Source organism: Prionailurus bengalensis, chromosome D2 (genome assembly GCF_016509475.1).
Source record: "Prionailurus bengalensis isolate Pbe53 chromosome D2, Fcat_Pben_1.1_paternal_pri, whole genome shotgun sequence".
NCBI lineage: Eukaryota > Metazoa > Chordata > Mammalia > Carnivora > Felidae > Prionailurus > Prionailurus bengalensis.
This window is the reverse complement of record NC_057351.1, coordinates 46,148,910-46,171,780: the sequence shown is the minus strand read 5'-3', so window position 1 is coordinate 46,171,780 and position 22,871 is coordinate 46,148,910. Positions and strand designations below refer to the sequence as shown.

General features: G+C 47.0%; 1 protein-coding gene across 2 annotated transcripts in view; it reads right to left on the bottom strand.

Annotated features, from left to right (window-relative positions):
- WDFY4 (WDFY family member 4) overlaps nt 1-16,949 on the bottom strand; it is a 295,982-nt gene extending 279,033 nt beyond the window's left edge. The window contains exon 1 of one of the 2 annotated variants that reach the window (XM_043596828.1): nt 16,794-16,949. The gene's annotated coding sequence lies outside the window, so the exon portion shown is untranslated. The remainder of the gene's footprint in view (nt 1-16,793) is intronic. The other variant, XM_043596827.1, reaches the window with a different exon arrangement.
- Between the last annotated feature and the right edge of the window lie 5,922 nt (nt 16,950-22,871).

Below are 22,871 nucleotides of genomic sequence, written 5' to 3'. Positions count from 1 at the left end.
AAGAAGCCATATTTACGGAAGTGAAACACTTGAATCGCTTTTCCCTGAATAGAGAGGCTTTAAAACCAAGAATCTCCGACAAATGAGGATCCATGAAATCCCACGGAGAAGTTGTCTAACTCACATGTCAAGCTGTAGCCATCCCCCCTCTCGGTTCTGCTCATCACCCTAGACCTACTTCAGTTTTATTTGCAAAAGGAAAATCACGAGGCGTAACTGACCTCTCGGGGCTACTCGAAGAACGGGCAAGAAGAAATCATTCTAATCCACTTCATTATCAAAGGTGCCTTCTTGTAAGAAGGTGCTAACACTTTCTTATCCAGGGCAAAACAGGCTAAGCTGGGGGGAGGTGCACTGGAGGGCTGGGATTAGTGAGGCAAGTAAGATACCTACTTCAGTCACAAGATGTAAGGGATGTCAAAAATCTCAGCCACGAAAAATAACGCTTTAGTGAAGTATCTTTAAAAGTCAAAATCAATGCCAAAAACTCCATGAGGAACAAATATCAAAATTTCAGAAAGAAATAGATTCCAACCCAGCAGATGTCTGACCCCACCTCCCTGGCCTCACCCTATGGGAATGGGAGCTGGGGGCATTTTTCCCAAAAATCAACAAAAAAATAAACAAACACCACTTCAAGGCTCAAACTTCCATGGATTCTATTCTCATACATGCAGCATAGTGGCCACAAGCACAGACTCCGGAACCAGGCCTCTCCAGTGTGAATCAACGGGCTTAAACCTAGTGATGAAACCCATCTGTGCCTGTGTCCTCATTTATAAAAAGGGACAGTAACAGGACCCCTCCAGGGGTACCGGGATTAAGTCAGTGTTGGCACATGTCTTCTCTAGGATGGTGGAGGGTAGATGGGCATTTATTGGTGCCTCCTTGGTGCAGACATTTATCTGCACCAATTCATGGAATCTTCCTGCTTTCCAGCAAGGTCAAAGCTATCAGCCTTCATCTGTAGCTGCTACCAAGGCTCAGAGCAGAGAAGTGACCTCTCCAGGGCCCTGTTGTCAGTCGGGGGCCAAAGCAGAGTCCATCCTGGGTCTGCAGACAGCAATGCTCACCAGAGGTGATACTCAAACGAGGGCGGGTTTGAGGCCCTGGGTAGACAGAAGGGCTTGGACAACTGCTTGGCAGGTAACCCAGGCTGAGGGAAGACTTGCCACCCTGTAAAGATTTCTTGGAGAGGTGGGAGTTTGCAGGGGCAGGCAGGGCAGGGGTGGGGGTGGAGTGAGGTAAAGGGAAAGATAGCTTTGGCAGAACCAGGGGACTGGAAGCTGTGGGGGGAGGGGGGGCCTCGGGGGACTCCAGGAACAACAAGGCCCCCTCTCTGCCAGTGAGCTGTTTCCCTGTCTGGGTCGGGCTCGCGGCATGTGACGCAAAGCACAGTTTAGTCATGTTTCTTCCCCTGCCCCACCAGGCAGACCAGAGGCCTTGCTTTCCTGCAGCCTGCATGAGGCAGCAAGAGAGAGGCACTGGGCAGGAACCTGCCCACTCATACAGCCCCCAAGCCGAAGGGGAGCCTTAGGGCTGAGATGGGAGTCACAGGGTAGCTGGGCTGCTGTGGTGCCTTAACCGAGTTACTTCCCTTCTCTGAAACTAGGTGTCTCCTCATTGAAATGGCCCCGGCGATCTCAGTTCCACCCTCTGGCCTCGATGCATTGACCGCAGAAGAGATGTAGGGCAATGAGTCAGTGCCGAATGGCTGGAGAGGCACCTGAGGGGGCTGAGGGCCTGCGGTTGCGTGTGGCGGGTGGGGGGTGTGGGGGAGAGATTCCCCTGTCCGTGCACGGGGAGTAGATGATGAGTCGGCAGTGACAGTAGAGGGAGGGATTCCCAGGGCTGGGAGCCCCCTCAGATGGGTATCGCTGGGCCCCCTCAGATGGGTATCGCTGCCCATCCTCGCTCCCAGCCCACCCACCCTGCAGAACATGACATTGTCAGAGCTCTGCTTTGTAATGTGTCAGAAGCAGAGCACCCAGGGCCTCCGGCCTGCAGCTGTGTGCTGAAGCCCGGAGAATCAGCCGCGTTGGTGAGGCCTGGGGGCTGCGAAACCAACATTCGGTTGACCGTTTCATCCCTGGCCTTCTGTGAAGTGATTTGCCAACAGGTAAAAGCTCAGGACGTAAAGCTGTGATTTAGCAGCCCTTGGAGCTAAGATGTCAGGAAGCCATTCTGGGGGAAATGGGGCAGGAAGGTATGTGGAGCCACCCTCCAACCGGGCAGGTCACAGGGAAGCCTGGGACTCAGTGCCTTCTGTGGAGCAGCTCAGACCTGGTGACAAAGAGCGGCTACGATAAAATTCAAGATAGAGGTGGTCTCCCCGTTTCTCACCGTACAATCACACGAGAAAGGCCACACTAAAGAGGGTAACGCGTTTTGTACGTAAATTACGCCTCGATAAACCTGGCTTACAAAAAATACAAACATTCTGAGGTGGAAAGAGGACTCACAGAAGAATCTAGAAGGAGAGGCGGTGGAGGTCTCAGTCCATCCCCCGTGGTTATATCCAGGGCAACGGAAGACAGCTATACACTTCACCACGGTAATACCTCACCTCTCTGACCACCCACTTCTTCACGGCCCTACCTTTTATCTCTGTATCACCTCACCTTCTCTTCCCAACAACAGCCCTTGAGGGAGCAAAGAGCAAGGCAGTAGTTTACAGCTGAAAGCCGGATGCAGAGAGGTTTGGTTGCTTCCCCAGGTGGCCACCTTGCAAGTGTTGTATGGCTGGCTCCAAAGCCCCCACCCTTCTCCCTAACCATACCACCTCCTTCCTCGGGATGTCACAAGGTGGGGACAGGATCCAAGTTCCCATGAACACCAGCCTCACACAGACAGAGCTCACTCAGGGGCGCTCCCATGTTGGCCAAGTATGGAGACTACGCCATAAGGTCCCATCCACGTGCCCACCAAATTTTTTTAAGTTCATTTATTCATTTGGAGAGAGAAGGTGCGGATGCACGTGAACGAGTGGGGGAGGGGCAGAGAGAGAGAGAGAGAGAGAGAGAGAGAGAGAATCCCAAGCAGGCTCCACGCTGTCAGTGCAGAGCCCAACATGAGGCTCAATCCCACAAACAGTGAGATCACGACCTGAGTTGAAATCAAGAGTCAGACGCTTAACCAACTGAGCCATGCAGTCGTCCCTCTTTAAAAAAAACTATATTTTTAATGATAATTTTGTCAACTTGGTTGAACTAATAGTCAAGGTGGGCCAACTATAAAAAGTAAAAGGATCGGGGCACCTGGGTGGTTCAGTCGGTTGAGCGTCCAACTTCGGCTCAGGTCATGATCTCGCAGTCTGAGTTCGAGCCCCACGTCGGGCTCTGTGCTGACAGCTCAGAGCCTGGAGCCTGTTTCAGATTCTGTGTCTCCCTCTCTCTCTCTGCCCCTCCCCTGCTAGTTCTCTGTCTCCCTCTCAAAAATAAAAAATAAATAAATAAAGATTAAAAAAATTAAAAAAATAATAAAGCCCTTGCACTTTGAATTAGGCACTGTGAACTGAGGAAACACTTCTGGTAAGGAATAGTGAACTTTGGGCAGAAGTGTGAAAACTGTTCTTCTTCCCCTTTGGCAAATGGTTAATCCTTCTAAGAATTCATCTTTGCAAATGATTCACAGCAAACAAAAAGATCTCGCCATTCCTGAGTTCGAGCCCCGCATCGGGCTCTGTGCTGACAGCTCAGAGCCTGGAACCTGCTTCAGATTCTGTGTCTCCCTCTCTCTCTGCCCCTTCCCCGCTCATGCTCTGTCTCTCTCTGTCTCTCAAAAATGAATAAACATTACAAAAAAAAAAAAGTACAAATATACCCCAAAAGAATTGAAAGCAGAGCGTCAATAGATATTTGTATGCCCACGCGTAGAACACGATTACTCACAAGAGCAAAAAGCTGGAAACAACCCAACTGTCTGTCAGTAGATGACCAGATAAGCAAAATGTGGTCCATCTGTACAATGGAGTATTTGTCAGCCTCCAAAAGGAGGGAAATTTGGATACATGCTACAACATAAATACACCTTGAGGACATTATTCTGGGTAAAATAAGGCAGCTTAGCAGCATGACAGTGTTGAATAAAGTCCCACAGAACCCCCCACCAGACAGCCTTTCCTGCATACCTTGAATTCATCAGGATTTGCTGAGCATGTCCTGTGGGGCAGGCACAGCATTGGGCTGTACCTTCTTAGAAGCAAGGAGGAGCCAGATTTGGAGGGGGGGGGGGATGGGTAAAAGATGTGCCCCTCCAACCTGTCTCTGCAGCTGAGAACAGACTCAACAAGGACCAGATACGTAACCGTGAACCATGGGCCCTCCGGGAGAAAGAGGTCGTCGGTAACATGTGGAACTGGGAATCCCCCTGAGGATGCTGTTCAAAGGGGGCTTCACTAACATCCCCGCCTGATCTGCACAAACCAAGACCAGCTAAAGAGCTGGAACAGGGATCGTGAGCAGGAAACAAGACCAGTGCAAGCAGACAGGCTCTCTGGAGGGGAGAAGCGTGACTGAGGGCATTACGGGAAACCACGGTGCAGCTGAGTCATGAGGACCAGGAGAATGGGCCAGCACAGACATACTGTTCTAGATAACGAGCAGATCTTGAAGGTTTGGAAGAGGAGAACAACACAGTAAACACATTTTGGAAATGTTATTCCTGCCTGGCGCGAAGCCAGGCCCAGAACAGGGAGAAACAAGAAGCAGGGAGAGCCAGGAGGCTAACATAGACCCCAGGTGTAGGTGAGGACCACTCTGGTTAGAAGGATCACTTTGGAAACACAGAGGCAAAGGGACGTCTGAGATCATCTGAAGGGATGGAGAACTGCTCGATGAGTTTAGAAAGGGAGCAGTCCTCACCAGCCCAGGCTGCACACCAGAACCACCTAGGGGGCCTTGCTTCCCGGAGATTGCCACCTCATTGGTCTGGGTGGGCCCCAGGCAAGCGTGCTTTCTATAAGGTTTCAGGTGATTTCGACGCATCCCCAGGAGAGGTGACAGGCCTGGGAAGCTGTTGCAATCCACTGGAGAACATCGTGAAAGCCTCCCAGAGCTGTGAGTGGAGGCCAGACAGCAGCTCCTGGGCTAACCATGAGCTAGGCGGGTGCCAAGAGTTCCAGGGCCCCCAGCAGGCCAGCTTAGGATGTCTGGGAATGGGGCCTCTAAGTCTGGCTGTACGGCAGCCTTGATTCCCTAGTAAGATAACATCACCACCCTGAACCTAGACTTCTAGGCTGGACCTGTCTCCCTCCATCCCTACCCAGCTCCACGGGCAGACCCAGAGCAGCATCGGACAAATCTGATTCAAATCCTAGCTCTACCTCTCCCGAACTTTCGGCCTTAGTGACTTACAGTCACCGAGCCTCGATGCCTGCACCTGTACAACGGGAACGATATCTTCTTACAAGGCTGTTGGAAGGGACGCCTGGGTGGCTTGGTCCACTGAGTGTCCAGCTTCAGCTCAGATCATGATCTCACAGTTCACGAGTTCAAGTCCCACATCAGGCTCACTGCTGTCAGCCCAGAGCCTGCTTCGGATCCTCTGTCCCCATCTCTCTGCCCCTTCAACGCTCATTCTCTTTCTCTTTCTCTCTCTCTCAAAAATGAATGAACATTTATAAAAAAAAAAAAAAGAAAGAAAGAAAGAAATGAATTAAGAAAATAAAACAAGGCTATGGAAAGAGTTAAGCAAATGAACACACGTAAGATCACCTCCAGCGCAGGCTAGATGTGTGCAAAGTGTCTGTTCCTCTTGCCCTGTGCACCCACTCCCATTCTGTGTGTTGCTGCCTTGAGGTTCCTAAAATCTGCCTGCACTTCCTGGAGAAGCCTACATCCAAATAGTCCTCCGTGGGTGTGCTCTGGGACCTCAGTCACTTCTGAGGGTCCAGCCCTGTGGCCAGAGCAAGCTGCCCCCACCCTAGACCTGGTTTCCCTTCTGTACCACCCCCCTCCTTGCTTGTCTGCTGAGTGTGTCCAATCTCAGGTTTTCTCACAACAAGGCACTGGTTTGAATGGACGGCAGGACACTAAGTGAGTTAAATCGAGGCCTTGGGGTTCATCCTGGAGAGCACAGAGACAGGGCCAGAGGTGGGGAGCTGGCCATCTTGAAGATAAAGAATGGGGACCAGAAGCAGGAGCGCTGTCCCCAAGAGCCGGCTCCAGGGCAAGTACAAGAGCATGTGCAGAGGGACCCCTCCTGTGATGAGCATCCCTGTGGACAATGGCAGGATGGGGGGGGGGGGGAAGAAGTGTGGGGGAGGGGGACGCAGGGTGGTGGGAGGCACACGGAAACAAGTGGTGTTGGAGGTTCCTTGAGCCTTGACATCCTCTTCCAGTGCAAGGACCAGCAGCCACCTGCTGCCCCAAGCCCTCTCCAGTTAACAAGGGTCCTACCTCCTCCATCAGCCAAGGGCTGAGAGTGCCCACAAGCAGAGAACAGCAGAGCCCAGGGCTCTACATCCTGCCTCAAATGCCTCGGTTATTTCCAGAAGTTGAGAAATTCCCCCTGAAGACTAAGATGGGGACCCTGATTGACAGGAACTGGGCAGGTTGCACCTGCCACGGCCCTCAACACTTCCTTTTTCTGATTCCAGTCCAAGCCCTCCTGGCTAGCACACACCTCTGTGGTTTTGGCAACAACAACACAATATAGGAACCTGCCGTGTCCTGCAGGAGGGTCCCTGGTTCTGTATCTCACTATGTGTACTGACTTCCACATTGCCAAAAATGGCCAGGGAGCAGTTCCCCTGGCCAGATCCTCAAAACTTAGCTGTAACTGAGCTGTCACCGTCTGCACAAAGACATGGGCCAGTGACAGCACAGGTGACAAGAAGCCCAGCCCCCATAATGGGGAGCCGCTCCATCGTGGGAGCGAATCTGTGGCTTGCTGCCCACTAAAACATAGGGAAGTGTTGCTTAAGTACAAATGACCATAACTGAACGAGCATCTGCTGGCAGTTATCAGTGCTGCTCTCTAATCTTAGAAAACTTATAAGGTAGGTATGATTATTCCCATTACACAGATGGGGAAAGCAAGATGCAGAGAAATTGACATTCAGAGAAAATAGCTAGCTTATCTGAAATCAAACTGCTAACAAGCATCAGAATCAGAATAAGCGTCAGAAGGGCAAACCCAGACTTTTCGGACTTCAAAGCTCTTCATGCCCTTCCACCAATCCAGGTTGGCTTGACATAGTCATCAACGATGGTAAGAATATATCTTGGGGGTACCTTGGGCACCAGCTGGAAACTCTAGTAGGAGTCCTCCGGCTGGACTTGCAAAGGTGTTGCTGATCCCTCATCCAAGGAGGTCTGGGGCCAGGTCTGCCGTGTGGCCCCAGCTCATAGAACAGGACCCGGTGGTCTCACCATTCCCCAGGTAAAAGCTGATCTCTGGGAACCACAAGGCCAACAGTTGATTAGCCCGGGCACGAGGTGGACACCAGCCGGCCAGCCACTCCTGGGCTGCCACCAGCAGCACGCCCAGCATTAAACACTCACCCTCCAGGCTAAGCCACCAGAACTGTGGCTCTCTACAGCTTTCTCTGTGGGGTGGGACGTTTGATTAGTAAACATGCAAGGAGCGGAACTGTCCCTGGTCCACACTCTAGACCTGACAGCTCACACTCAGGGGTGCAGAAGAACAGCAAGGAAACAGAGAGTGGGGCAGGTGCTGGACAGGGAGGTGCCTGGCTGTGGGGCACAGCAGAGGCTCCTGGCCCAGTCTGGAGAGGGTCGTGATGGTCTGGGAAAACTTCCCGGAAAAGATGGTCCCCATGACGGGCACTGAGAGATGAGGAGTTGGTGCTCTGGAAGCCAAGCACCCCGGGCAGCATGCATGTTCGGGGAAGAGGGTAGAGATTCAAAGAGTCTGGAGCACAGGGAGCAAGGATGGGGAAGGGTGTGTGTGGCAAAAGGAACGCCAGTAATGCCCTTGTCATGTTCCATGCAGTTATCCTGGGAGTCGCCTTGGGGTTCTCAGCAGAGAGTGATATGGACCCTGTAATGTGACCCCCTGCTAGATGCTGGGCCTGCCCAGAGGGCTCAGTCCCTGCCCCCAGGTGCTCACAGCCTGAGTTAGGGGGTGGGGGCAGGTAAAGGGATGCCACAATTCAATGCCTGCAATGCACCCTTTATAGCAGGAACCCAGAGTGAAGGGGGCAGAGGAAAGGAGCTGGCAACTCGAGGTGAGAAGGGAAAGGGGGAGGGTATCAGGTGGTAGGAGAGGTGTCACAGAAGCCAGGGCTTTGGGGAAGGAGCCTGAGTGGAGGAGAAATAAGCCTGTGGGCAGGTTAGAGAGAACTGCTCCCTGAGGAAGGACACACAACGGGATGGGAGAGGTGATGTTGGACCGCTAGTGGTTTTGTACCACTGCAAGGGGGAGGGGGTGGGAATAGGGTAGAGATCACATCTCCGGGAGGGGCTGGGTCAAGGTCTCCAGATGCTAGGCTGCCCCCATCCCATTCTTCATCGTCCAAATTCTTGGGAGGAGTGAAATGGCCAGGGACTTTGTAGCACCCTTTATACTTCTCAGACCACTTGTTAAGGTTTGAGAGATGAAAACTTTTCCAGGAATGGTTAGCTCACACAACCCTTCTGTTTAGCTCATTGAATTTCAAGTATAAAAAGGGGGGGCCCTGGGTGGTTTCAGTTGGTTAAGCGTCTGACTTCAGCTCAGGTCATGATCTTCTGGTTTGTGAATTTGAGGCCTGCGTCCAGCTCTGTGCTGACAGCTCAGAGCCTGGAGCCTGCTTCAGATTCTGTGTCTCCCTCTTTCTCTGCCCCTCCCTTGCTCGAGCTCTGCCTCTCTCTCTCAAAAAATAAATAAACATTAAATTTTTTCTTTAATTTCAAGTATACTTTGGTTAGAAAATAAATACAAAAATCGCTATTTAAACTTGTAAACGTATATGGAAGTGTGCATTCCTGACTTGGGAGGAATTAAGCATCTCCTAAGTCTCGTGGAACTCATTAGTATACTAAAGAATTAATTTTTAATTCTTGTAGATCAAAAAAAAAAGAATCACAAAAAAAGCAAGAGCACAAACTGCCCAGATCACCTGTAAAGAAACTTACTAGTTGTCTTGGGCTCCCTGTCCTCTACCGTGCTAGGCAGATCTGGATCCAGAAAACTCTGCTTCTAGGCTCATGCAAAAAAGAGACATTTTCAGATGCAACTTTGTCCTGTGATGTTTCTTCACCAAAACGCAGAGGAAATGCATTACTAGCAGTCAGGAAGCAGGGGTGTTAGGCCCCTCTGTGACTGACTTCCCCACCTGTCACATAAAGCACCTGGAATAATGCTCCTTAAGGGTCTGTCCACCGATGAAGGTTTACTTTTCAAAATTAGCTTCATGTTCAGAGCCTTCACATTTCTCTTTTGAGACCTGGATACGTGTTTAACCAGAACGAGTCTCCTACAAGCTAGTGAATTTCCGGACGTGTCAGGAATAATTTCTTACCTAGACCTAATTCTTCTACATGCACAGGAAATGGGAAAATGGCGCTGGGAGGGTGAGCCCACTGCTGCTTCGTCTCTCTTCCCACCTTGCCATGGCAGGCCTCTCTGCCTCTGGTCTCCCCAATGTCTCCCACTTACCCCACAGTGTCAGACTGAGGAGCACAGCCCCGTCACACCAGTCCCTTGCTCAACTGTGTTCAGTGGTTCCTCATGTTCTCAAGGAACACTCTCAAGCTCTTGGCCCTCAATGATATGTCCCAACATCCTTCCTTGACTGATTGCCCACTGCACTCCCAATGAGGTCTGGCCAAATGAACTGTTCACTCATCATCTGATCCTTTGCCTTTACTCAGGAGTCTCTCCCTGGGATGCCCCTCCCTCAGCTCCACATAACCCAATCTTGCCACCTTCCATGCTTCCTTGGCCAGGCATTTCTTCCTTGCCCCAACCAAGAAATAACCCCCTTCTCTCCAACTTCCAAACTCCTGCCACCACCCAGCCATCCTGTGATTAAGAAGTAGCCACAACACTTTGCATCCATCAATGCTACATCCCTACTACAAGATCTCATTTAGTAATTACACCCCGGTGTTCGGGGTTATGATCATCTCCAGGTGCAGGTGGAAGGAGGAGCCCAGGAGTGAAAGTGCACAGACACGGTGTGTGGACTCAAGCAGAATAAAAGTGAGCACTTTGGAATTCCCAAATTTATCACCACCTGCTGCCTGTAGTAACCACGGCACCCCTCACTTTCTTCCTTGCGAGATCATTACTCTTGAATACGCTTTACCTTTCTCATTCCTGCATTTCCTCAATTCTAAGTTTCCACCAGCTATAAAATGCTGGTAGGACCAGTAATTATGTAATTACTTTGAGAGGGAGGGGATCATCACATTAAATACACAGGTCAAAACTGAGACTATTCAGACACTTCAAATTGTGCAAGGGAAGAAGTATTTCTCGGAACCAAGGTGGTATTTTAGATGGGAGATTCTGAGAGAGATCCCTTCCCCCATGCAGCAGCGGAATCATTCTCAGAGGTACCTGCCCGCCCCCCTCCATTAATTTACAGAATTAAATGTTTCCTGGAGGTATGTGAAAGGAAAAGCTAAAACTTACAAGATTCTGTATTCTGATTGCAGAGTGCTGCCCCTGCTTTGTTTGGTTTTTTCCGTTTCATTATCAGGACTTTGGCCCATCCGCATCTCCTGGCTCTCTTCTCACCCTTCGCCTTCTTCAGAGAGGTGGCGGTCCTTCCCCACCCCCACCAGGGCAGTTGCTGCGCATGCGCTGGATGCATTGCAGAAAAATAGGAGCCTCAGGCACCTGTGGAGGAGGCGGGACAACCCCCCAGCCCCACCCCAGTAAAAGAAATGCATTATTTGGGCAGAAACACAGAAACAGAGCTGCAGGGTGGTTGCGCCCTGCCCTTAGTACATGCATGTCCCAGCCAGCTGCTTTCTGCACTTGGGGCCCCTCGCTCCTTGATCCGGTCCACACCCAAAAAGAGTCGCAGGAGGAAGCCTGTGGGGGCTCACTGTAGCATGCTCGGACCTCACTAAGTCCTGATAGGCTCTGACCAACCTCATAACACAGTTTCTTCATGTGTACATACTTTTATTCATCTTTGCCTATCTCTTTATATTTTGTGCCTATCCTTTAAACTGTTATCCGGGTGCTACTTGGGCAATTTTCTTCTTATTATTATGTTAAAAACACAAAACTCAACAAGTATTTCCTCTTTTTTGCATACTATATTTCACTTGGAAGTATATTTTACTTAATAACTGATGTATAGACATTTTCATTGTATCAGTTGTCCATCATCATATCATAAACATAGTCTGTGTTGCCTTTACCCTTAAATTATCCGTTTAATGACCAAGAATCATGCTCTCGGTGGATTGCCCGTAATTGACTCTCTCATTCCCTAATAATGGAATGCCCTGAGCCCATTGTTATAGGCAATGCTGGGATAAAAAGGATTCCCAGGCAATCTTTTTGTTTGCTGTGAATCATTTGCAAATGGGGAAGAGCAGTTTCCACACTTCTGCCCAAAGTTCACTATTCCTTACCAGAAGTGTTTCCTCAGTTCACAGTGAGGGTGGTGCCTAATTCAAAGTGCAAGGGGTTTATTTTATTTTTAATTTTTTTAATCTTTATTTTTTTTTTTTATTTTTTGAGAGAGAGAGACAGAGAACTAGCAGGGAAGGGGTAGAGAGAGAGAGGGAGACACGGAATCTGAAGTAGGCTCCAGGCTCTGAGCTGTCAGCACAGAGCCGGATGCAGGGCTCAAACTCACGAACTGTGAGATCATGACCTGAGCTGAAGTCAGACGCTTAACTGACTGAGCCACCCAGGTGCCCCAAAGAGCAAGGGCTTTAAATTCAAATCTCAGCTGAATCTCTTACTATCTGAGAGGGAGGGACCTCTGAGCTTCCATTTTTCCATCTGTAAAATGGGAGTGATGAAACTGATCTCACTTGGGGGATGAACTATGGGACTAATTCCAGTGCTCTGCCCAGCGTCTCGTTTACTGTAAGTACGAAATCTATTCTTCTTACCCTTCATCCTTCCTTTCTCCCTGGAATTATCTGGGCCAAGTGGCTTTTCACTTCTCTAACTTCCATCCTCCTTGAACTGTGTTTCCCACAAAAGCCTCTGGCCGTAAAACGCGAAGTACCTCTGAAGGGCACTGCCCAGAAGAAATACAAAGCCAGCCACATATTCAAGCCACATGTGTAATGTAAAATAGTCTTGGTGGCCACATTTAAAAAGTAAAAGTAAAGAGCATAATTAAGCCATTTATTCAAATATACTTTTAAAATATATTTTATTGAATCCAATATATCCAAAATACTATCATTTCAATATGCAATCAATATTTTTAAGTACTAAGTAAATAGTTCCCATTTCTTTTTGTTATTTGTAACATCTTTGATACCTGATATACATATTAAACTTACAGCCCATCTCAGTTTAGACTGACCATATCTCAGATATGATTAGAGGCTTCTGTATTGGGTTGCACGGATCTAGACTTAGAGACTTAAGCTTCTAACAGGTGTGCAGATGCTTCAAATGGGGCCATCAGCCAAGGGCTTCGGAGTGTTGCCTTGGAAACATCATTACGGGTGCAAAATGCCCATGCATTTTGATGGTTTGTATAAGAAATGGAGACAACAAAGGCAAGTCCCCACTTGTAAATTAATAAATAAATGTAAATAAATAAATTCTAAAAAGTTCTAAAGTGTGACTCAAGAACTCTGAGGGGCTCATCCTTCCTTCTTTCCCTCCGGCGCAAGATATCTCCCCTAGAACCCCGAGAAGACCAAGCTGTCTTGCTTTTCAACTATGAAGGTCAGATGGGGACAGGGGGTGCCAAGACTTCATTTCTCCACTTGACGTCTAATACACATCTCCACTTTTCTTTGTTCAAACCTATATTCTGGAATAACCGCCACCCTGCAAATATGTTCCTTCTGCCCCTGACCTAGCTCGAGATCTGACAATTCCATTCTCCCTATTGCCCTCGAGTCATCTTCAACTTCTCTATCCCACACACTACACTTAAAATATCATCAAATCCCACACTCAAAAGTATCCAGAACTCACCACTCCGACCACCTCTCATTATCTCTACTATCCGTTTGGGGGGAGCCACCAACACCTGGAGCCTGAATTAGTACAACAGCTTTATAATGGATGGTCTTGCTTGTTCCTTTGCTGCCCGTAAAGCAGCTAACATGATTCTTCTTTAAAATGCAAGCATACATCAGTGAGTCAAAAATATGTATTTTTAGTCACCATTAAAATGATAGAAAAATATATACACCACTTAGGAATAATTCTAGACAAAGTATGCACTATTTTATAAAGAAAGTTATAAAATTTTATCAAATATTTTAAAGAAAATTTTATTCAAATATTCTAAAGAATATTTGTCATCTAAACAAATGAGCATACAAACCATGTTCATGAATTGGAAGCGTCATTTTTATAAAGATATTGTATCTCTCTGAATGGTATTTTCAATCAATCCTGAACATAGCTTTTTTGTTGAATCTGATAAACTGTTTTTAAATCATGTGAAGAAAGAATGTACCAAGAATGTCAAGACAGAATGGAAGAAGAAGAAGAAAAAAAATAACAAGACTCTTTTTAGATATCAAAATTCATTGTAAGCCTAGAGTTAATCATATCATATAGTACTGGCAAAGGGATCAACAAATGGACAGAACAGAGAGCCCAGAAACAGACCTGCATATACATGACAACTTGATTTATAACGGAGCTGGTGTAGGTCAGTGACTAAAGAATGGCCTTTTAATTAATAGAGCTAAGACTCTTGGTTATCCATATGGGAAAAAAACAAAACAAAATGTAAAAAATCATTTTTGATGGGACAAAACACTTAAATGTGAAAGGCAAAATTATAAAAAAATAATGTAAGAGTAATTTTATGACTTCATGGCAGAGGCGAATTTCTTAGATAGCACACATGTATATCATAAAAGAACATATGGATAAATGAAGCTCATTTGAAATTAAGAAATGTGGTCACTAATAGAAATTGCAAACAATGTATGGAGACAAGGCACAAGCAATAGAAAAATATTTACAATATACATTTACAACAAAGGATTAATATCCAGGTATGTATTAAATTATGGAAAATCAACAGGGTAGAATACAGATGGCCCCAAAGAGAAGTGGGCCAAAGATCTGAACATGAAAAGGAATCCAGAATGGCCAATAGGCATATAAAGAGATGCCCAACCTTAGTAATTCAGGAAGTGCAGATTAAAAACACAGATGGATTTAAAAATAAATAAATAAATAAATAAATAAATAAATAAATAAATAAAATAAAAATTAAAATAAAAATTAAAATAAAATAAAATAAAATACCACAGATGGATTTTCATTTTCACTAGATTGGCAAAAATTAAAACTCCAGCCATATCAGATGCTGGTGAAGATGTGGGAACAACAGAAACTTGAACATATTGCACATGGGTGGGCAAAATGAAGCAATTGGTTTAGAAAGCATTTTGGTATCATCCAGTAAGGGTGAAGGTATGTAAAATCCATGACCCACCAATTCTACTTTGAGGGGACATACCGTAGGGAAGTCTTGCACACATACTCTGGGATATACATAGAAGCAGAGCCCTAGCAGTACTCACAAATCCTGAGTGCCTAGCAGCTTGTGATAGAAAAACAAAACCAAAAACCTAAAAAAAAAAAAAAAAAAAAAAAAATCCCAAGTGCCCATCAGCATTAACTCGGGGAAGTATATTGAGATATATTTATATAGAACAGAATAATATGAAGGAATTCCAGAAACAAAATTGGGAGCAAGCGAGGCAAGTCTTAAAAAAATATTTAAGGGGCGCCTGGGTGGCGCAGTCGGTTAAGCGTCCGACTTCAGCTCAGGTCACGATCTCGCAGTCCGTGAGTTCGAGCCCCGCGTCAGGCTCTGGGCTGATGGCTCAGAGCCTGGAGCCTGTTTCCGATTCTGTGTCTCCCTCTCTCTCTGCCCTTCCCCCATTCATGCTCTGTCTCTCTCTGTCCCAAAAATAAATAAACGTTGAAAAATTAAAAAAAAAAAATTTAATTCCTATTTGAAAAGTTCAAAAACATGCAAAACCAACACGTATTTAGCAATTTAAATATATGAGCTAAAACGATAGAGAAAAGCAAGGGAACAACAAGCCCCGAAATCTGGGAAACCACGTTCTCTGATAAGAGAGAAAGGACAAGCCTGTGAAGGACCTCAAAGATGCTGACATTTTTTTTTAATTTTTTTTACGTGTATTTATTTACTTTGAGACAGAGGGAAGAGCACAGAGAAAAGCAGAGAGAAGGAGAGAGAATCCCAAGCAGAGTCCACACTGTCAGCCCAGAGCCTGATATGGGGCCCAAACCCACTAACCGTGAGATCATGACCTGAGCCAAAGTCGAGAGTCGGACGCTTAACCGACTGAGCCACCCAGACGCCCCTGATGCTGATGATCTTTAAAGAATACACGTAGGTGATACTTCTCATACCCTATACACTGTTTCTAAATTTTCTTTTCTATAAACTCAACATTTAGAAACTCACTAAGTCTAAGGGAGTACAGCCCAGGACCTCACACTGAACAGGAAGGCCCTCCTTACCTCTCTGGCTGAGTCGCCTCGCCTGCCCCTCACGGCTCTCTGCCCCACTGGCCTCCACCAGGCCCCCTGCACTGCACTTTGACGTCCTTTCTCCATTCCCCTGCCAAAAATATTTCTCAAAAACCACAGAGCTCAGACTCTCCCTTCCTTCAGGTCTCCACCCAGAAGGCATGCACATTCTGGGCCTCCTGAGCCCCTACCCCCAGGCCTCTGCATTCCATCCCACTTCAGCCCATCACGCCAAGTACAACTGCCCCCGTCCACTGGCCCTGATGCCTTTAACAGTGCCTGGCAGGAAATGGCTCTCCATAAGTATTTCTTGAAATCCCTCGAATAATTAAATGGATGATTATGCAGAAAATCATGTCAGCATCGAAGCTTCCTTGGAAAGAGTAACACATGAAATCCTTAGTTGCTGCATTAGCTCCTCCTGGCTTCCCAGAAGCTGGGACAAAGGATTGGTTCAGTGTTCTGTAAGGTCTGATTTCAGGAGGAGAGAAAAGCAAATTCTCTGTGAGCCAGGTGATCCGGCTTAATCAGTTGCTGTTTCTAAGGTTTGATGTGGTAATTCACATGAGGAGAGGGAGGCCGGAAGAGGCACCTACTTACCAGACCCCTGGGGAGTGACCACAGGACCAGGACAAAGCTAGCTCTCTTGGTGACCAGGCTGGAGTGGCCCACACTTCTCAGCACCCTTCAGAGGCCTGCGCAGGGGGCAGGGCAGAGGAGTCTCACGGTCAGCCGCCCTTCCCCTTCCCTGGGAATTAGCACAGACAGGCTCACATCCAGCCTGTCCCTGGGGCGGTGGGTCACCTTCCTTAGCAGAACCGTGAGAAAGGGCTTGACCTGCGGTCAGAGGATGAGGAATGGAGCTGGAGCCCAGCCTGGCTCAGCACACTCCAACAGTGACAGACACCCCGGCAGACCCCGGCATCAGAATGGCCCTGCACCGTGCCCCCGACCCCCGCCCCCGCCGCCACACACTTCCTGCTTATCAGCTCGCCTCTTCTCCCACATCCACACACCCAGATCAGGCACCGGCAGTCACAAGTGTTCCAATGCTCAGCTCTCCAGCAGGCGGCCAGTAGGCCCCACCCTGACCGACAGGACCTCCATGCCCATCTCCGGCCTGGCCCGGTGTGGCCGAGAGCAAGGTGACCTACCCAGAGGTGTGGCGGTCAAGGCCTGCAGAATTCAGGTGGCATGGGTGCCCCCGTACTGGGCCACAACCCCTCAGGCCTGGGGGAAGAGGGCTCGGCCAGCATTGTTAGTCTCCAACAGCGTTTCACTATGAATCACTCAAGCTGCGTTTCTGCTCATTTCCTGGAGAAAGCAGAAGTGAAGAGTCAGCAGATGCCTGTTGTCCCCATTACCCAGACGGCGACAGAACTGCCTGGGTTCTGGTGGGTGACTCGGGCCCTGCAGAAAGGCCCCTTAGGGGAGTATGCTCGGAGGTCAAGCAGTGCTGGCCACGGCCAAGCACAAAGAGGAACAGCTAGTGAATAGTGGATACAGAATTTAGCTTTGTGTTATTCGGCTGGACTTTCCCGTTGTTTCTTGATCCCACCTATCCTCTCTGAGCCTTTGGTAAACTACAGATAATAATGGTGTTTAGGTGAATTTGGTTACAGAGGTGTCTAAAGTGCAGCCATGGACAGTGCCTGGGTTCATCAGTCTCCTCTCTGTCAGGCCCGGAGAGAGCTCCTCACTTGGATTTCTTCCTCCCCAATCCTAAGCCCTGAGTTTTACCACTGATCCAGGGAGTCCTCCAAGGTCGGATGGTCAACTGTGGGTGACACTGATGATGATGAAAGAAAAGTTTATTTTGCTTTATTTTTTTTTTTTGAAATATAATTTTAAATAATGGGATGAAGGGTGCCTGGGTGGCGCAGTCGGTTAAGCGTCCGACTTCAGCCAGGTCACGATCTCGAGGTCCGTGAGTTCGAGCCCCGCGTCAGGCTCTGGGCTGATGGCTTAGAGCCTGGAGCCTGTTTCCAATTCTGTGTCTCCCTCTCTCTCTGCCCCTCCCCCATTCATGCTCTGTCTCTCTCTGTCCCAAAAATAAATTAAAAAAAAACGTTGAAAAAAAAATAAATAATGGGATGAAGTTCTCTGAAACTCAGCATCAACACTCTCTTTCCTTGGGGTGCGTGGGTCCAACCCTTGATTTTGGCTCAGGCCGTGATCTCTCAGTTCATGGGTTCGAGCCCCCCCCCCCCCACCACATCAGGCTCTGCCCTGACAGCGTGGTGCCCACTTGGAGCTCTTTCTCTCTCCTTCTCTTTCTGCCCCTCCTCTGCTCGTGTTCTTTCTCAAAATAAATAAATAAACTTAAAAAAGAAAAGAAAAAGTTCCCTTTCCTGTAGGTCTATTAGGCTGAGCCATTTCACATTGTCTTTTCCTAACACCCCCGTGTAGCATCAGCTAGCTCGTCACCTGTTCCCAGTTCACAACCCAACTGACCGTTTATAAGTAACTATGAGCAAGAGGCAACATCCTTTGCTGTGGGAGGCAAAAAAGCGCTGGGATTGGTCCAAAAACGAAAACACAGTTATAACGAACCCTCCACCCTTGCCAGTGAAAATTTGCCAGTAGACAGCAGCCAAAATAGGAGATGTGTCCAGCTGCAGACCCAGGCATCATGTCCCCGCTGACCCCAGGCCCCTTCCCCAGCAGGACGGAGAGGTCCTAGCATCCTTGCTCGAGCTTTCATTTCTCATCCCATCCACGGGTACCCAGAAAGCTGTGGTGGAAGCTGGAAGCATGGAACCACAGGCAGGACACCTTGGGTCACCCTGAGACACTCAACAGTGTGTGCAGCAGCACAAGAGTCATCTTGTTGGGCCAGAATGGGCTCCAATTTTTTTTAAGTGACAAATTAAAATCAATGATTCTACTATTTCCAACATCTATGATGCTATATAGTATGCACCATTATGGGCAAAGAAACATTCATCTTCTTGGCAGCTGGGACAAGACTCTTCCCAAGGGAAAGACCTGCTTTTGGCGACTAAAGATGATAGGTTGCCAGAGGCTGGGCTCCTGGGTTGAAAATCTCAGGTGAAAATGTCAGGTACACAAAGACAATGAATATCTTTACGTCGTTTCTTATTTGTGGCATGAAGCTACTGTGATGTGCTAAGGAACAAATCAAGTAACATTTGCAAGTGGGTCTTGAAACACTAGAAAGAGCTACACAAGAATGAGTTGTTATTATTGAGAAACCTGTCCGTGCTCAGACACTGAGGCAGCCAGGGCAGCTATGAACGGCTCATGTAGATGTGTATTTTCATTGAAGGGAAATGTGAGATTCTGTGATTTTTTTTTAATGCCCAAAAATAGCAATTATACTTCTGCTTCCATTTATGACAACGTAACTGTTACAGAACATACCCTCCCGTTGAAAGTAACTCTAAATGTGTAAGACAACGGTTTTCATGTATTGAATAGCAGGCTGACTAACACTATGATCCTTGAAGGGAGAGAAACCCAGGGGAGCCCCACAGTTGTCCTGGCTTTCTTCCTATGGCTACTTTCTGATAAGGTGCAGGAAAGTGGAGGCCCAGGGGCAGTAATCTCCCTGAACTGAAAATGTGTAAGAGTAAAGGAACTCGAATTTTCAGGGCAGAGTCCTAAGAAGAATGTGTTTTGTGGGAACTCATTGTGTGTGTCCTTGGCCAAGGCTTGCCCGTGCATGTGTGGGGTAAGACTCCAAAAGACCTAGCAGAGATCACCTGCCTCAGCGCTGAGAACTGAATGGAGATAATGGAGACTGGGCAGTGCGATGAATGTTAGTTACATCCCATCCAGACTGAAATGACTTCACTGCACATCTTGAGAATTCATCTTATACTCCAGAAAGGCCACACAGAGAAGTAAAAACTTCACACAAGAGTAGGACCCATGAACTAGGAACAAGCTCAAAACTGAAACAGAAAATCCCTGGGGACTCTGAGTGGTTCAATCGGTTAAGCATCTGACTCTTTTTTTTTTTTTTTTAATTTTCTTTAACATTTATTTATTTTTGAGACAGAGAGAGAGCATGAACAGGGGAGGGTCAGAGAAAGAGGGAGACACAGAATCTGAAACAGGCTCCAGGCTCTGAGCTGTCAGCACAGAGCCCGATGCAGGGCTTCAACCCACGGACCGCGAGATCGTGACCTGAGCCGAAGTCGGACGCTCAACCGACTGAGCCACCCAGGCGCCCCAGCATCTGACTCTTGATTTCGGCTCAGGTCATGATCTCACAGTTGTGAGATTGAGCCCTGCATCTGGCTCTGCACTAAGTATGGAGCCTGCCTAAAATTCTCTCTCTCTCCCTCTGCTCCTCTCCCCTGCTTGCGTTCTCTCTCTCTCTCTCTCTCTAAAAAAAAAGAAAAGAAAAGAAAAAAAGAAAGAGAAAAAGAAAGAAATAGAAAATCCCTAACAAATAATAAAAGCAAGCCTGGCAGAACCAAAAAGAGATTCCAGTAAATGAACTGCCAACCAGAGCAAAACTCATGATGCTTTGATGGAAGAAAACATAATGCAGCATCCCTTCAATGTAACATCCACATTCTCTGGCATACAACTACAATTAGTAGAAATCTGGAGAAACAGAAAAATGTGACCTATAACGAGAAAAATAACTATCAATAGGAACAGTCCCCAAGATGAACCTAATGTTGCAAGTATCACCCCAGGACTTTAAAGCAGCTATTAGAAATATATTCAAGGACTTAAAGGAAAAGATAGTCATAATAATTGCGAGGTAGAACATTTCAGCATATAAATGGAAAATATAAGAAGATTGCAATGAAGAATGTCCAGTGGAAAAAAAGAGTCTCTTCCACAAATGGCCTTGAGAACGCTGGTCAGCTACATACGAAAGAATGAAACTGGACCACTTTCTTCCACTATCACTATACACAGAAATAAATTCAAAATGGGTGAAAGACCTAAATGTGTGGCAGGAAACCATAAAAACCCTTGAAGAGAAGGTTAAGCGCCCACCTCTTGGTTTTGCCTCAGGTCATGATCTCACGGTTCATGAGTTCAAGCCCCACGTCAGGCTCTGCACTGAGACCATGGAGCGTGCTTTGGATTCTCTCTCTCTCTCTCTCTCTCTCTCTCTCTCTCTCTGCCCCTCCCTGGCTCTTCCTCTCGCTCTCAAAATAAATAAATAAACGTTAAAAAACATCCTTAAAGAGAGCACAGGCAGTAAGGTCTCTGACATTGGCCATAGCAACATTTTTCTAGGTATGTTTCCTGAGGCAAGGGAAATAAAAGTAAAAATAAACTGTTAGCAGCTTCTACACAGCAAAGGAAACGATCAACAACACTAAAAGGCAACCTACTGCATGGAAGGAGATATTTGCAAATGACATATCCAATAAAATTTTACTATCCAAAATATGTAAAGAACTTATACAAATCAAGATCCAAAAAACAAATAATCCAATTAAAAATGGACAGAAAAATGAACAGACATTTCTCCAAAGAAGACATTCATATGGCCAACAGACACATGAAAGGTGCTCAACATTCCTCATCATCAGGGAAATACACATCAAAACTATAATGAGCTATCACCCCATGCATATCAGAATAACTAAAATCAAAAACACAATAAACAGCAAGTGTTGGCGAGGATGTGGAGAAAAAGGAACTTTCTTGAACTATTCGTGGGAGTGCAAACAGGAACAGCCACTGTGGAAAAGCATGGAGATTCCTCAAAACGTTAAAAATAGCCTGGATCGAATAATCACACTACTGGGTATTTAACCAAAAAATACAAAAACACTAATTCAAAGGGATACATATAGGGGTGCCTGGATGGCTCAGTCGGTTAAGCGTCCGACTTCAGCTCAGGTCACGATCTCGCAGTCCGTGAGTTCGAGCCCCGCGTCAGGCTCTGGGCTGATGGCTCAGAGCCTGGAGCCTGCTTCCGATTCTGTGTCTCCCTCTCTCTCTGTCCCTCCCCCATTCATGCTCTGTCCCTCTCTGTCTCAAAAATAAATAAACGTTAAAAAAAAAAATTCAAAGGGATACATATACCCCTATATGTATAGCAGCATTGCTGACAATAGCCAAATTATGGAAGCAGCCCAAGTATTCATCAATAGATGAATGGATAAAGAAGATGTGGTATATATATACAATGAAATGTCATTCAGCCATAACTGTGAGGAATAGCTAGGAATTCCCAGAGGTTGCACCAATGGGTTAACAAGGCATAAAGAAATAGAAAGCCACAGGATGAACACATCCAAGATTAGGTAAACGAGATTAGGTAATCAGGGCAAAGGCCCCCAGTATAGGACCAAGATATACGAACAGAGAGGCCTCAGGATGAAAACATCAAAAATGAAGTAAAGAAGATTAGGTATTCAGGGCGGAAATGCCCCCCAACTTAGTACAATAGCAGAAAGCTGCTTTCACAGGAAGGATCAAAATAGGTAAACAGTAAACAGGGCTTTTGACTGCAGCAGGGTGAAGTTGCCCAGAGTGGAGCTAATTAGCAAAAGAAAGGTGCTTTGTTGACCCCGAAGTAGCCTGCTCTGTCTCTCTTGTCCCCTAAGCTAGCTAAGTTAAGCAGACTTGGTGCTTCATGTGTGCTGTAAACAAACATCTGCCTGGCACCAGGACTTTGTTTTGTATTGACCCAAACCCCTAACACTGCATATCTTCAAAACCCCCTTTCCCTCACGCCTGTGAATTAATGTTCACGGTATCTTTGTCTCTTTGTGCACGTCCATCATGCTTGTAAGCCTTCTGATCCTAATAAAAATGGAGCATGGACCTTTACTCGGGGCTCTTGTCTCCTCCCAGACATTAGCCTCTCTCGCATTTTAATCCTGCGTCCGCTCTTTTGCTGGACAAGAGGGAACTCCAGACCCAGAGTCTAGGACACATAACAATGAATGAAATCTTGCGATTTGCAATGACGTCTATGAAGCTAGACGGTATAACACTAAGTGAAGTAAGTTAGTCAGAGAAACACAAATATATGATTTCACTCATATATGGAATTTAAGAAACAAGACAAGCAAGCAAAAGAAAAGAGAGAGAGACAAGCCAAGAAACAGACTCTTATTTTTTTAACTTTTTAAATGTTTTTATTTATTTTTGAGAGAGGGAGAGCATGAGCGGGGGAGGGGCAGAGAGAGAGGGAGACACAGAATCTGAAGCAGGTTCCAGGCTCTGAGCTGTGTGCACAGAGGCTGACGTGGGGCTGGAGCTCACGAACCAGGAGATCATGA